This window comes from Anas platyrhynchos, chromosome 4 (assembly GCF_047663525.1).
Source record: "Anas platyrhynchos isolate ZD024472 breed Pekin duck chromosome 4, IASCAAS_PekinDuck_T2T, whole genome shotgun sequence".
NCBI classification, from domain to species: domain Eukaryota; kingdom Metazoa; phylum Chordata; class Aves; order Anseriformes; family Anatidae; genus Anas; species Anas platyrhynchos.
In genome coordinates, this window is record NC_092590.1 from 76861330 (window position 1) to 76873372 (window position 12043).

Here is a 12043-nt window from a genome sequence, read left to right on the forward strand (position 1 = left end):
CAGGCTGGTGCTGCCAACGGCAGCTTTGACTCGGCGATGGTTTCGGGCAGATGCGATGCCAGCCTCTGCTGGAGAAGGTGGCTCATCCGCGGTGCGGTGGGGGCGTAGGCTCGCTGTGTGGAGTGGCTGGGCTGTGAAAGAGTGGAAAAAATGAGATTGTTCATGAATATTTTATTTTTTTTAAGCGTAATCCTCCAATTGCTTCTGTAGTGACTTTCCGTCTGCGTGAAAATAACGTGTGCCAACGTCAACCGCGGCGGAAACGGGAAAGGTGTAGTGGGAGAAAGCGAAGATCTCTTCTCTTGGCCAGTGCTCCATCAGCTTAATAATATTTTGAGCAGGGAGAGCACCACACTGTGCCCCGGAGGGGCAAGGATTTCCTTTCTGCCCCCCCGAGTTGTTGGGGGAAGACTGACCCCGGCGTGGCTTCAACACCCTCCCATTCGCCCTGTGCAAACTCATCCTGCTATCCTGCTCCGATTGCACGGAGCACGGGGACAGCACCAGAAATCTGTTTTCCTGCCCCCCCAGGGACCTGGAAATCATTTATTTTAGTTTTCAAGACGGATCACGTCTTCCAACATCTCGTCAGACTTCAGCACCGAAACGCGCCGGGCTCCTGGCAGCACCGGGTTTCCAGTAGGCACGTAGTTAATCACCACGGTGCAGCTGAAGGGAAAGCCTTCGCCCATAAAAAGAGTGGGAAATAAATCAAGTTTTGCATAAATCTCTTGATTTATGCCACAGCGTGGTGGTGGTGCTGGAAAAATCCAAAGGTAATGGGAGCGGGAGCAGCAGCGCTGGGTTGTAGTTAAAGTTTGCCTTTTTTTTTTTTCCCAAAGAGGGAAAATTGAGTGTGAAGTAGTAATGGTGGAGTCCACGCACCTCTATCAAGCCTTGAATGCGTTTCACCAAATATTTTCATGCTGGATTGAGATTGGAGAGGGTGATGGAGCTTGAGCAGCACCCCCAGGTTCCCGTACGAGGGGTGGCAAACTGGATCCCTGGGCTGCAGGAATTCAATCGGGTCGGGTCAAACCCTCCGTGCTTAAAACCCATCCCGCAGGCAGAAGGGAGGTGGAGATGCCAAAATTCGGGAGGAGCTTTGCTGCACGGCGCTGGAAAGCTGCTGGAAAGCCCAAACGGATGGGTTCTGTAGGCATTTTGGGTTCGGGTCATGCGGGAACGCCGTCCTTCCTCTCGCTGACTGCCTCCCCTCCTCGCCAGGCCCTATTTATTATTTCACTCGGGTTATGACTTCCTCATCGGCTCACGGGGGTGTGGGAGGTGGGAGGGAAGGAAACGACACTTGCTTTCTTTGCAGGAGGCTCGGAAGAGCTGCAGATTAAAGGCTGGGTGCTGAAATTCCTGCAGGTACGGGGTAACCCGAGACCCGGCCTCCGGGGCGCGGCGCAGGAGCGCTGCGGAAGATTGCAACCCGGCCAGTTTTGCTTTGTAACGTAACACACCATGGAAAAAAGAGCCTGGCAGTTTATTTTTTTTAAAACCTTTTCTTATTTTTTTTCTTTTAGCTGCAGCAGGGCGGCACCGGGCGCTCCCCGGCCTTGGTTCCTGCAGGGGAACGCGCGCTGGGAGCCTGGAGGGACCCGCGCTTTGTTTGCTCAGTCGCAGAGCCCTGGTTCCTTTCTCCCGGTGGCAATGGAGCAGGAAACGGGCTGCTTGTTCCCTGGGCCAGCCCGCTTTGCTCCACAGCCCTCTGGCACCAGCTCCCTCCTCGCTGGGTCCTGCCGGGAAGGGCTCCAGCTCCGCCGTCCCTGCGCCTCTCCCCGCGTTTCTCCTCCACGGCACCGAGCCGGAGCTTTCGCTCTCCTACCTGGCTCTGCCTCTTGCTCCTTCACCTTTTTCTCCGTTCTCCCCAGATTAAAATCAAGCAACCAACCACCCCTCGCCTGTTTTTTTTCTTTAAATATCCTTATATAAAAGGTGGCCGGCACACCCACCAGCTTCCGTTTCGCTTTTGCCCGGCACTGCTTGTGCTCGGGGTGCCTCGAAGCAAGGGTTTTGTGCCGGGCCGTGGCAGCATGAGCAGACTCTCAATGTGACATTCAGAGCTTGAAAACGCTGCAAACAGCTTTCCGACAATAGCTGGTGTTGTTCAAAGGGTGGCATAAATAATCGAGAGGGTTTTGTTGGGTTTGTTGTGTTGTTTTGTTTTTTGCGAGGAGAAGAAAATCTCCCCGGGCTTGCCTGCGAGGCAGCAGTCTGTTTGCATTTACAGGGCCGTGAAAATGTTGTTTCGAGGGGAATCTGAGGCAAAGGGTGAAATCAAAAGGAAGGGACTGTCGTTATCTGGAAGGTTTTTTCAGCATCCGGGTGCGGGGTTGTCTCGTAGGGGACGGAACCTCTCTTTTCTTGCATATGCTTTTTTTTTTTGCAGTGAGTTACACAGAATAAAATCACTCCTCATCCAGTTACGGCAGCACGGGCTGGCTTTATGGCACGAGCTCTAACAGATGATGAGACACCCAGGAAGGTAGGGTCACTGGTAGCTCAGGTTAGCTGAAACCTCTGGAGGTCTCTGGCCCAGCCTCCTGCTCAGAGCAGGGTCACTGCAGGAAAGCTCCTAAATTCCCAGCTTGGTGCTGGGGAAGAAGGGAGAAACGTATCTTGGTGCAGCCAGCAGGCACCTGATGTTTCTCCTCCTCATCTTTCCATTAATCTGTGCTCCATCCTGCCTCCAATATGTTCGTAGATCAAAAATGGACAAAATGGGTTTCTGTCTTCATTTAATCCGTGCCATTTTCTCCTGGTTTAGGCTGGGATAAGCCACAACACTTTCTCAGCTCAGAACCGACTGAATTAGTATTCTGTTTGAGCTCTAAGAAATAAAAAGTAGCCATCCTGTATTTGTTGAAGAAGCTACCAACAATCTGGATGGACCCAATGATTTCTCGAGGTCCCTTCCAGCCCCTGTGGGTCTGGGGATTAGCAGTCGGGTTGCATTCAGTCTCAGTCAGTAGCCCACATGTTTGGTGATTAGCAAATTCTCAAAAAATCAATAACAAATATGCCTTTCTAACATTTTTTCACTTCCACTCTTGACCTGCGTTGCTGCTGATGCACCCAGGAGGTGACCAGATGCTGCTGCATCCTTTGGCACCGAGACATCTTTTTGGGGCCGTGGCCTGAGTATTGGGCAGAGAACTGCTGAAATCATTATTTTCAACATGATGTCGAGTATTTATCTGTTCTTTCTTGTAATACTTTTTAAAAAAGTTAAGAACGGGAGCATTAGAGCAGCTTATTTCTTGGGAATTTCTCCAGCACTGTGGAAAGAACAGACCAAAACACATTTCTTTTGTGCACCGAGTACGTGCGCTGAGGAAAAAGCTTTTGTGCTTCCTTTAGGCTCAAACCAGCTCCCTCCTCGTCTCTTAAAATTACTTATTTGACCAAAAAAAAAAGGCAGAAATCATTAATAAAAAGAGAAACCCTTCTGAAACCGAAAGGAGAAGGCAGCGGCTGCGGCCGTGCCCACGCTCGGCCCGACACGTGCCGCGGGTAAGAATGAGGCCGGCGGTTTTGTCCCCGCACTGGATTAGGCACAGTTGCCACTGGTTACCTCCACGGCTCCTTTCTGGCAGCTCTGCCTTTCAGCCTGCCTCTCTTTTGCTCTCCAAAAGCAGCACCGAGCCCGGGGAAGGCAGCGGGAGCCCAGCGGGGCGGCGAGGACGTGCCTGGAGCCGGCGTCCCCGCGGGGATGTGCTGCGGGGTCCCCGGCACCGTGCACAGGAGGTTTTTCCCTCTGGGCTCAGCTTTAGGGTGAAGTTTTCATCCCTTTATCTACATGACTTATAAATAATACCAATAGCAGCCTTTTCGGGCCGTGCACGAAGCGGAGCAGTTGGGTTTTAGCCCTACCACATGCACGGGCACTTGTTGGTCCCGGAGCAGCCCAATGTGGATTTGATGGGACCCAAAAGCAGCTGGGGGGCAGTTCCTGCTCCGAGCCTCCCTGGGGCATCCCATCCATGTGGCTCCTGTTGGTTGTGGTGCTTTTATGCCAAGTACATGGGATAAGGCTGCAAAATCTCTCCTGTACAGCAGCTCTGGGGTGGTGGCTGCGTGGCACAGCCTGTCCCCGTGTGTCTCTGTCCATGTGCAAGTCCCTGGCTGCCTCTGCTCAAAAAGCAGCGGTGTCAGGGAGAATAATTCGGATGGGGAAGGAAAAGAGCAGGATCACACCCAGCACCCCGTGTCTCCATGCTCTGCAGCAGGGCTTGGGTTATTCCCCTCCTGAAAACAACCTGAGCGTGGGGACCCCAAACCCAAGCTCTTGGTGTGCTCTGATAGAAACAGTTTTAAGGGGTGACGGGGTCTGGGGGGGGCACGTCCAGCTCTTGGCATACCCCAAGCTCCTGTGTGAGGTGATTTGGACAGGGATTTGATCCCACAGCGAGACGCCATCACCTCTTCTTCCATCCCAGCAGCCTTTCAAAGCCGATAAGTGCCCAGGTAGCGTGGCTGTGGGCAGTGTTCAAACACCACGGGGGAAATTCAGGGGTACAGAAGCACCAAGAGGCAACGGTTCCCAAGTGGGAATCATTTCCCAAGCCATCCCGTGCAACACGCAGCGGGATCCCACCTGCGTGCCCCAAAAGCAGAAGAGGATTTTGTTGTTTTTTTTTTTTTTGTCTGCGTCGCGGTGGAAAAATCAAAGCCGTGGCTGGGGGAACTTGTGGTCTGACTATCCAGTTGGGCAAGCTCGGCTCTCCCTGCCATTTAAATACACTCGCCCAGAATTTTAATCGTGCCCGTCTCCATAACTACGTTTTAACTCTTTAGGGGCACGCGGGGTTTCCGAGCCACCGCCGCTGCTGTTTAAACCACCCAGGCTCGGAGGTTGGGTCATTTAAATCCATTCAATGTGGATTTAAATCCATTGAATGGATTTAAATGACCCAACACATTTAAATATAACACGATTAAATGTATTAGTTCTGTATTTTTGGGGTTTTCTGGCACTTGCATGCTCAGGAGCATGGCAGTGTCCGAAGTTTAATCGGAATAAATAATACACGGAGCGAATTTGTTGTGGGTATTGATGGTGTTGGAGTTGCTCAGAGCAGGGAAAACGCCGCTGGAAATAGGAAAAAGGGAGGAAAAAGGCTGAAATCATCTCAAGTTTCAAGTACCTGTGAAAGAGAAGGGGCTGTCTCGGATGTTTTTGTTGTGGTGTTGTGGGACCGCGAGCGCATTTAGCCGCAGCTGGGGCTGCTGCAAAGCCTGCGCCCAGCTCGTGCTGGCGGCTTTGCTGCTCGCTTCTGGCAGCTCTCCGATTGTCCGAGCAGCAGGGAAAGTTTCCATGGTTTCTACCTCATTTTAATCGACGGGATTTAGGGTGGTGAGGAAAGGAATACAGCAGGGATAAAACAGTGTGGTAGCGGAGCCAGAAAAAGGAACTCAGCCTCTCCTTTTTGCTGGGAGCCTGTCCTGCTCGCAGCACGTACCCACCCTAAATGGATCTCTTCTGTTTTCCTTAGGGCTGCGAAGATTTTGGGGGGAAGAACAGTTACGTGAAAGCTAGATTTAGCTGCCTTGCTGTTGTCTTAAAGCTCATTGCAGGTGCTGGTAGGCTGGAGACGTCCCGCTGCCGAGCCTCGGCCAGCATCCCGGGCACCGAGGGCCTGCCCAGCATGTGATCTGCAGGAAGAAGTTTCGGTTCCTCGTAGCACAAAAAAAAAAAAAGGGATGATACAGGGGAAAAATAACCCCTGCCCCAGAGCTGTGCCGGCACAGCCTGCCCCATGCAAAGCACCTCGTGCCTCCCGCCTGCCTCTCTCCGCGTGCTCAGCAGGAGGAAGCTCCAGGTGGGCTGGCAACGTCGTTGTGCAACTTCACATGGAAATTAGGACAAAATTATCTCCAGGGTGTCACGGAGAGAAAGGAAAGGGGGAGGCTGTACACAAGGAGTGCTGGTAACCTGGGCTCTGTGCTGGTGGCACAAGTTTAACCCAAAAGCGACCAGGAGTCGCATGGGTTTTGTCCTGCCATCCCCAGCACCTCGGCAATGAATTTCTCCAGCAAAACTCTTGTGGCTTGCACAAAAAGAGCCAGGTTTAGGGTTTCTGGCCCTCTGGAGATCCCCTGGGTATCTGTGCTGTTCGGTGGGTGCGTGCCCAACCTCTCCAATTCCCTCCACCCTCAAAGCCGCAGCAGAGCCAACATTGGGACTGGGGACAGGGTCGGTTCCGTGTGCTCCCGGAGTTACCCGGAGGGAAAGCCCTGTCACGGGGGGCGTGTTTCGAGCCAGTTATAAATAAACGCCAGCAAAACCAACTGGTGATGGTTCCTTGTCCTATAAAAAGCTGGTGGATGCACTCAAAAACCACAGTTTATTTTGACAGTGGCTCTAAAATTGGAGCCCAATGGTCAAGCCCGGAGGTGGAAATCTTCCCTTAACGCCCCGAAATTGTAGGGTGCGAGTGCCAGGAGTGAAAACCCTGCTTCCTCTGGCCTCGGCTGCTGTGGCTTAATTTTTTTTTTCACTGTTCCAGCTTGCCTTTCTCTTGAACCTTTGCTCTGCACCACCCCAATCTGCTGAGGGATCCGTCCGTCATTCAATGGGAGCGGGATGCCACGGAGGTGCTAATGGGGGATCCCGATCAGCACCGATAACGGGGATAAAAGATGCGATGTGAAACCCTTCTCCCAGCATAAAAAGATGCTGGGGAACTCGGGTATTTATGACAGCCCTGAAGGAGCCCTTGCTTTTCGAGCAGCTTTTCCCCAAGCTCTGAACTTGTGACCCGAAGGAGGGCAGCGCAACGTCCCGGCCGCGCCAATGCCGTATTTATAGCCGGGGCTCAGCAACCCATCTGCACCGAGGGACGAAGCACATCCTATGGCAGCTTATACCCATTTTTAGAAATCTGGCTGGAGTTTTCTTTCTCCAGGCGGCTTCCTGAAAGGCCGCTCGGCTTCCCTGCCCCGCTCCTGCGTGCGAGAGGCTGCAGGAAATCACGGGAAGGGCTGAAAGCGCCGCCGGGCGAGCTGCTGCGCCGCGGGGACCTGCCGAAAACGCGCACTCCAGCGGCTGTGCCTCCGCTTGGCAGTCCGTGGGGTGGACTTTGACGAAAGGACGGGGATGTTTTAGGAGGGGAACCTTTAGAAATGTTTGAATTTGCTGGCTCCTGGACCCTGTAAAGCCACAAACTTTTTGCAGAGTAGGTTTCCGTCACGGCACTGGGGATTTGGGAGCGACGCTGCAGCCTTGGCCGTGTCAGCCCGGTGTGTGTGTGGCAGGAACAGCCCACGTTCTCGCTTCGTCGGGAACAGGAATCCCTGAATTCGAGAGCTGGCAGGGAAACAGCCAGCTGGGGCCGTGGGATTTTCCTCCAAAACATTTGGAGAATTGAGGGGTGAGAGGCACAGCCATCGCTTTGGCGTGTTCGTGCGCTCCAAAACCTTCCTGGAAAGGGAACCAGCCCCGAGCCACGGGCAGGAGCTGTGCACAGGGAGCTGACCGAGTCATGTGCGTTTTTATTTTTCCTTCCTAAGTATTTATGTTCGTTAAGGAGCTCTCAAGAGGAAGAGGAATTAAAAGGTTGCAAACATTTGAGCTAGAAACGAGAGCTCGGCGGCTGCGCTGTGCGTTGCCCTCTGCGTGACGCTCTCATCAGCCCTAACACCCGTGGCACAGAGCTCAGGGGCACCGTGCCGCCCCAAAATGTGTTTGGGTAGGGTCACAGCTCGTCTGTGTATCTGCCAGTACCTAAACTGGGTGCTAGCACCTCTCTTTTATGGCTGGGATATCTCCCTGGGACCTGGCCCTCGGGGTCCGTGGCCAACCCTGCGGTGCCTTTGGTTTTCCCACCCCTCCCAGCCACATTGCTTCAATTTATAGACAATACCCTTTTCCAAAAGCTTTGCTGGGTGTCCTGGAGGGCTCTCCTGGCGTTTACCAAAATCCCTGAGAAGGAACGAGGTCGGAATTTGGCCAGCAGCAGGAGGGGCCCGCCGTGTGCTGCTGCGCCGGGCAGCGGAGCTGGGCAGCGTCCGTAGGAGCGGCGCCGGGAGGCAACGAAACGGGACTGAGCAAACACGAGGGCACCATTTCGGCGTCCACACGCAGGTCTGGCGAGGAAAGGAAAGCAGGAATATTTGCCCAGAATATTTGAAACGGTCTCGTTAGGCACAGAGCCTTTGCTTTAGGGATTTGTTCCCCCCTCCCTCGCTCAGGGCGCGTAATGGAGATTTGGAGGCTCGAGCCCTGGGGCTTTATCTCGGGGTGTGGCGGTGCTGCAGCCTCTTATCAGGTGTGTGGCGGCGAGCCCAACGGCTCAAACAAAACCCTCAGCCAGAAGTTTGGGTGCCCCTTCCATATAATTCTGGGTGCCAGCTGCTGGGTTAAGGTGTCTGGTCAGAGCTTGCTGTCTGCCCCTTCTTAATTCCAGGTGGGATGCACCCACAGCGAGCGTGGCTCCAGGAAAAGTACCCAAAAAAGCGATTTTTGGAGAGGTTTATTAAGGGCTTGCTGGGGGAGGGAAGCCCTAGGGCGGGTGAGGACAGCTGGGTGGAGATGAAATACCAGGGGGGGGACGGACGGCAGGGCTGGCACCCAAGCGAAGGCGGCTGCGCGGCGGCTGCTGTGCTTGGAAGCGTGGTAAAGATTTAAAGATTTACCTCCCGCCGGCTGCCAGCTCGTTGGGGCGTCGGGGAGGCAGCCAGGCGCTTTCTTCCCTTCCCTCCCCATCGCTCGTTCGGCTTTGCCATGCTTTGTGCTCGGCTGGAAGGGGAAAAATCACTGGGCAGAGCCGCGAGGAGTCCCGGCGGCCGTGCCTGCGTGGTTCCAGCTCCCGCACGGGAAACATGCAGGTGTCCAGGTACAGAAATACCTGCTGGGGGGTTGTCTGTTGTGTTTTTTTATCATTATTATTATTATTTTTACTCGAAAGGGCAGCAATTGTTTGCCAGGCATTGCCGTGGCAGGTTGGGGCGGCAGAGGAGGGGGGCCGGGAGCTCAGCCCTGGCAGGAGCTGGCCCCAGGTCTCCAGGTTGGGCTCCTTTAGAAGCAATTAAAGAAATTGCTCATGATGGAAACAAAACCCAGCTGGTTTTATGCTTTAAGGGGCTCTGAGGAATCATTTTATTGGACCTGTCTTTTGAAATCTTACTGTATGCCGTTCCGAGCAGCTCCCAGCTGATGGTGCGGGCAGCGCCTGTTTTGTGTTTGCCTTTTTTGCACCGATTCGTTTTGGAAAGTCTCCGGGCAAACCCTTTAGCATGGATCTTTGGCTCAGCTGCCATCCCGAGCTAACGTGCTGGGGGCAAACCCAAGCTGATTGTCATCCAGGGGTGGGGAGAAGAGCTCTCCGAGTGCCTGACACTGCTGCTGTGCCAAGGGATTTTGTGCCTTGGGGGGGTTTGGGAAGCTCCAGCAGTCAGGGTGCTCCTGCTGGACCGTGCCAGGAGCCGTAGCACTTTGTGGAGAGGCAGAGATGAGTAAAGATGGGGAAAAAATAAAAAAAAAAGCCCCAGTTCCAGCCTGCCACATCCCTGTCCTTTTAGGATTTCCCCCCTTTGAGGCAGCCCTTGCTTTTGCAACCCCACAATATCTCGTTGCTGCTCCTGCTTCCTTTGCTGCGGGTCGGTTGGGGTTTGCTTGCTGCGCCTGGATGCAAGCAGCATTTGTGGCTCTGATCAGTGTTCATCCAGGCTTCTCCGTGGGATTTTGTCACATTTGCAGCCTGCAGGGTCTCGGGGCTGTGCCCTGCCTCTGTACCTTGGACGTTCAGCTTCTGGGTGCTCCAAAACCATCCTCTGATATTTATCCCATCAAAGCAGCGAAGGGATGTGATAGTGCAGGGACGCCGAGGCTGAAAGCCTTTAAAAACCTTTCACTCAGGCTTCCCTTCCTGGGCTGCTTTGGTGTTTAGGCCCCGTTATTCTCTGAAAATTCAGCATTTGGTATTTTTGAAGCACTTCTAGCAGCGGGTCAGTGCTTGGGGCTCTTCTGCAGCGTGTTCTGTAGCCAGGCAGAGCGCCAGCACGACTGTCAGAGGAAACGCTCCTGGCTGCATCCTGGAGAACAGCCCGAGCTCAGGTTCCCTCTGAAGTGAGGGCGAGCCCGAGTCCCCCAGGTAGAATTTTTTCCTCGTAACCATCCCGTTTGGCTGCTGAATTGGCGAGAGGTTGTGGCAGGGACATGGAAGGAGCTGAGGAGCTGCCCTGGTGATGGCCGGGCAGGAGCAGAGCCACCCTCAGCAGCTCCCATCCTGCTGGGGATGCCTTGCTCCTCTGGGGCAGGTCAGATAATTAAAGCACCATGGGTTTCAACCTCCTACCCTTTATTATTTTCCTTGCACATCGGTGTTTGCACCCCGGTGGTTCATTTTCCGGGCAGCCTCCCCCTGTCTCCATCCATAAATCAGCCGGTGGTGGCTCAGGGGAGATCTGTAGGAAGGGGAATTCAGGCTTCAGGCAGTGCCAGCGATCGCTGCAGGTCTCCTGCCCCTTTTTTGGGGAAATGTCAGGTTGCAAACACGCTCAGCACATGGAAACCAGAGTAACCACACCTGATTTACGCCCAGATTGCCCTGATTTATGTGCATTGATTAAATCATGCGTGGAGAGAAGCGGCTCTGCCTTCAACCCGAGCGCAAAGCTGCCCACACCATGCTACGTCTAAAGCATCCAGAATTTGTTTTTTTTAACCAAAATGTTCATTCCCATGTCGGTTTGGCCCCAAAACCCTGGCAGCACGAAGGGGCGAGCGGCAGGAAGAACTCGCAGCAGGAGGCAGGAGGATGAAAGCTCCCTGCACCGGGATCCGTAGGGATTAGGGGCAGCTCCGATTTCCCTGGAAACACTTGGCTTGCAGGTGGATTACGCGGGCGGTGGGATTTGCTCTGTCTGGCCAACTAATACCTGGCTTACCGCTCCCTTAATTATTTTAATAAGCAGCCCGAGATCTGTAAGCCACCTTTGTCAGCCCCGGATGAGCGGGGGGCGGATCTCGAGCGTTTCAGCGTTTTGTCCGGGACTAACAAACTCGGTGGAGATGTCTCGAGCCCCACCACGTGCTGCAATCCCCAAAGCACTTCGTTAACGTGGCTCTTCCATAGCTGCCCTCCTGGTTCCTGTGCCGGTATTTCTCATTTCCATGTGGATGGAGCTGCAGCAAGCTTGCAAACCCCCAGCTCTTCCTCTCCTCCGTGTGCATTTTGAGAAACACGAGGCCAGTATGCCTGGCTTCTTAGCAATAAAACTTCCTTCCAGTGAACCTAAAATAGGAGAGCACGCAGTAAACTTTTCCTTTACCTGCCCTCATTGCTTGCAAGGCGTGCAGAGGGATCTTGAAGCTCGCGGTGTGGGCTGGGAGATGTTTGGCTGCGGAGTCCTGGGGTCTTTCTTGTAGGTGAAGCTCCTCCTCGAGCTTTGTGGTGCTGTGTTCTCCAGAAATGCTTGGACTGGGTCAATGTTGAGTTTCTTGATGCTCTGGGAACTGGAAAACTGAATTTTGGCTGTGGAAAATGGAAGCTCCCTCCTAAAGCCAATGTATCTTCCTTGCTTTTGATGCGCCCTAACACAGAACGGGTTTACCTGCTTGAATTGTCTCCATCCAAACATACACAGAAATAACGTGCACGCTAACCCTGACACCTACAAATAACCATTACAGATGGCAATGTTGCTGTTCTCGAGGTGGGCTGTCATGCATTTGCTTTTTGGCCATCGATATTCTCCTGTCTGTGCCACGAGGAGGTGTTTGTGCAGGCACCCCCTGAGCTCCCAGCCCATCGGAAGGAGCCAGGTGCCCATCAGGAATCCCCTTCTGCTGCTCCAGCTTTACAACCACCTCACTTCTGCTTTCGTTCTGTCTTTGCATTTGATTTTTTTTTTTATTCCTACCTCCCGGTGAAGGTTTTTCCTGCGGCACCACGTCAGCTTCCTCCTGGAAGGCGATGGGAGCGCCCGCCCCGTGCGTCGCTCTCCAAACTTTGCCAAAACTTTGGTTTTTTTTTTGCAAAACAGCTTCGCCGATTCCCTTTCAGCCCCCAGATGATGCTGATAACCTCAG

At 53.7% G+C, this 12043-nt stretch overlaps 1 protein-coding gene across 3 annotated transcripts in view; it reads left to right on the forward strand.

Annotated features, from left to right (window-relative positions):
- PTPRA (protein tyrosine phosphatase receptor type A) overlaps positions 1–12043 on the forward strand; it is a 77928-nt gene that overhangs the window by 23492 nt on the left and 42393 nt on the right. The gene's annotated exons all lie outside the window — the stretch shown is intronic.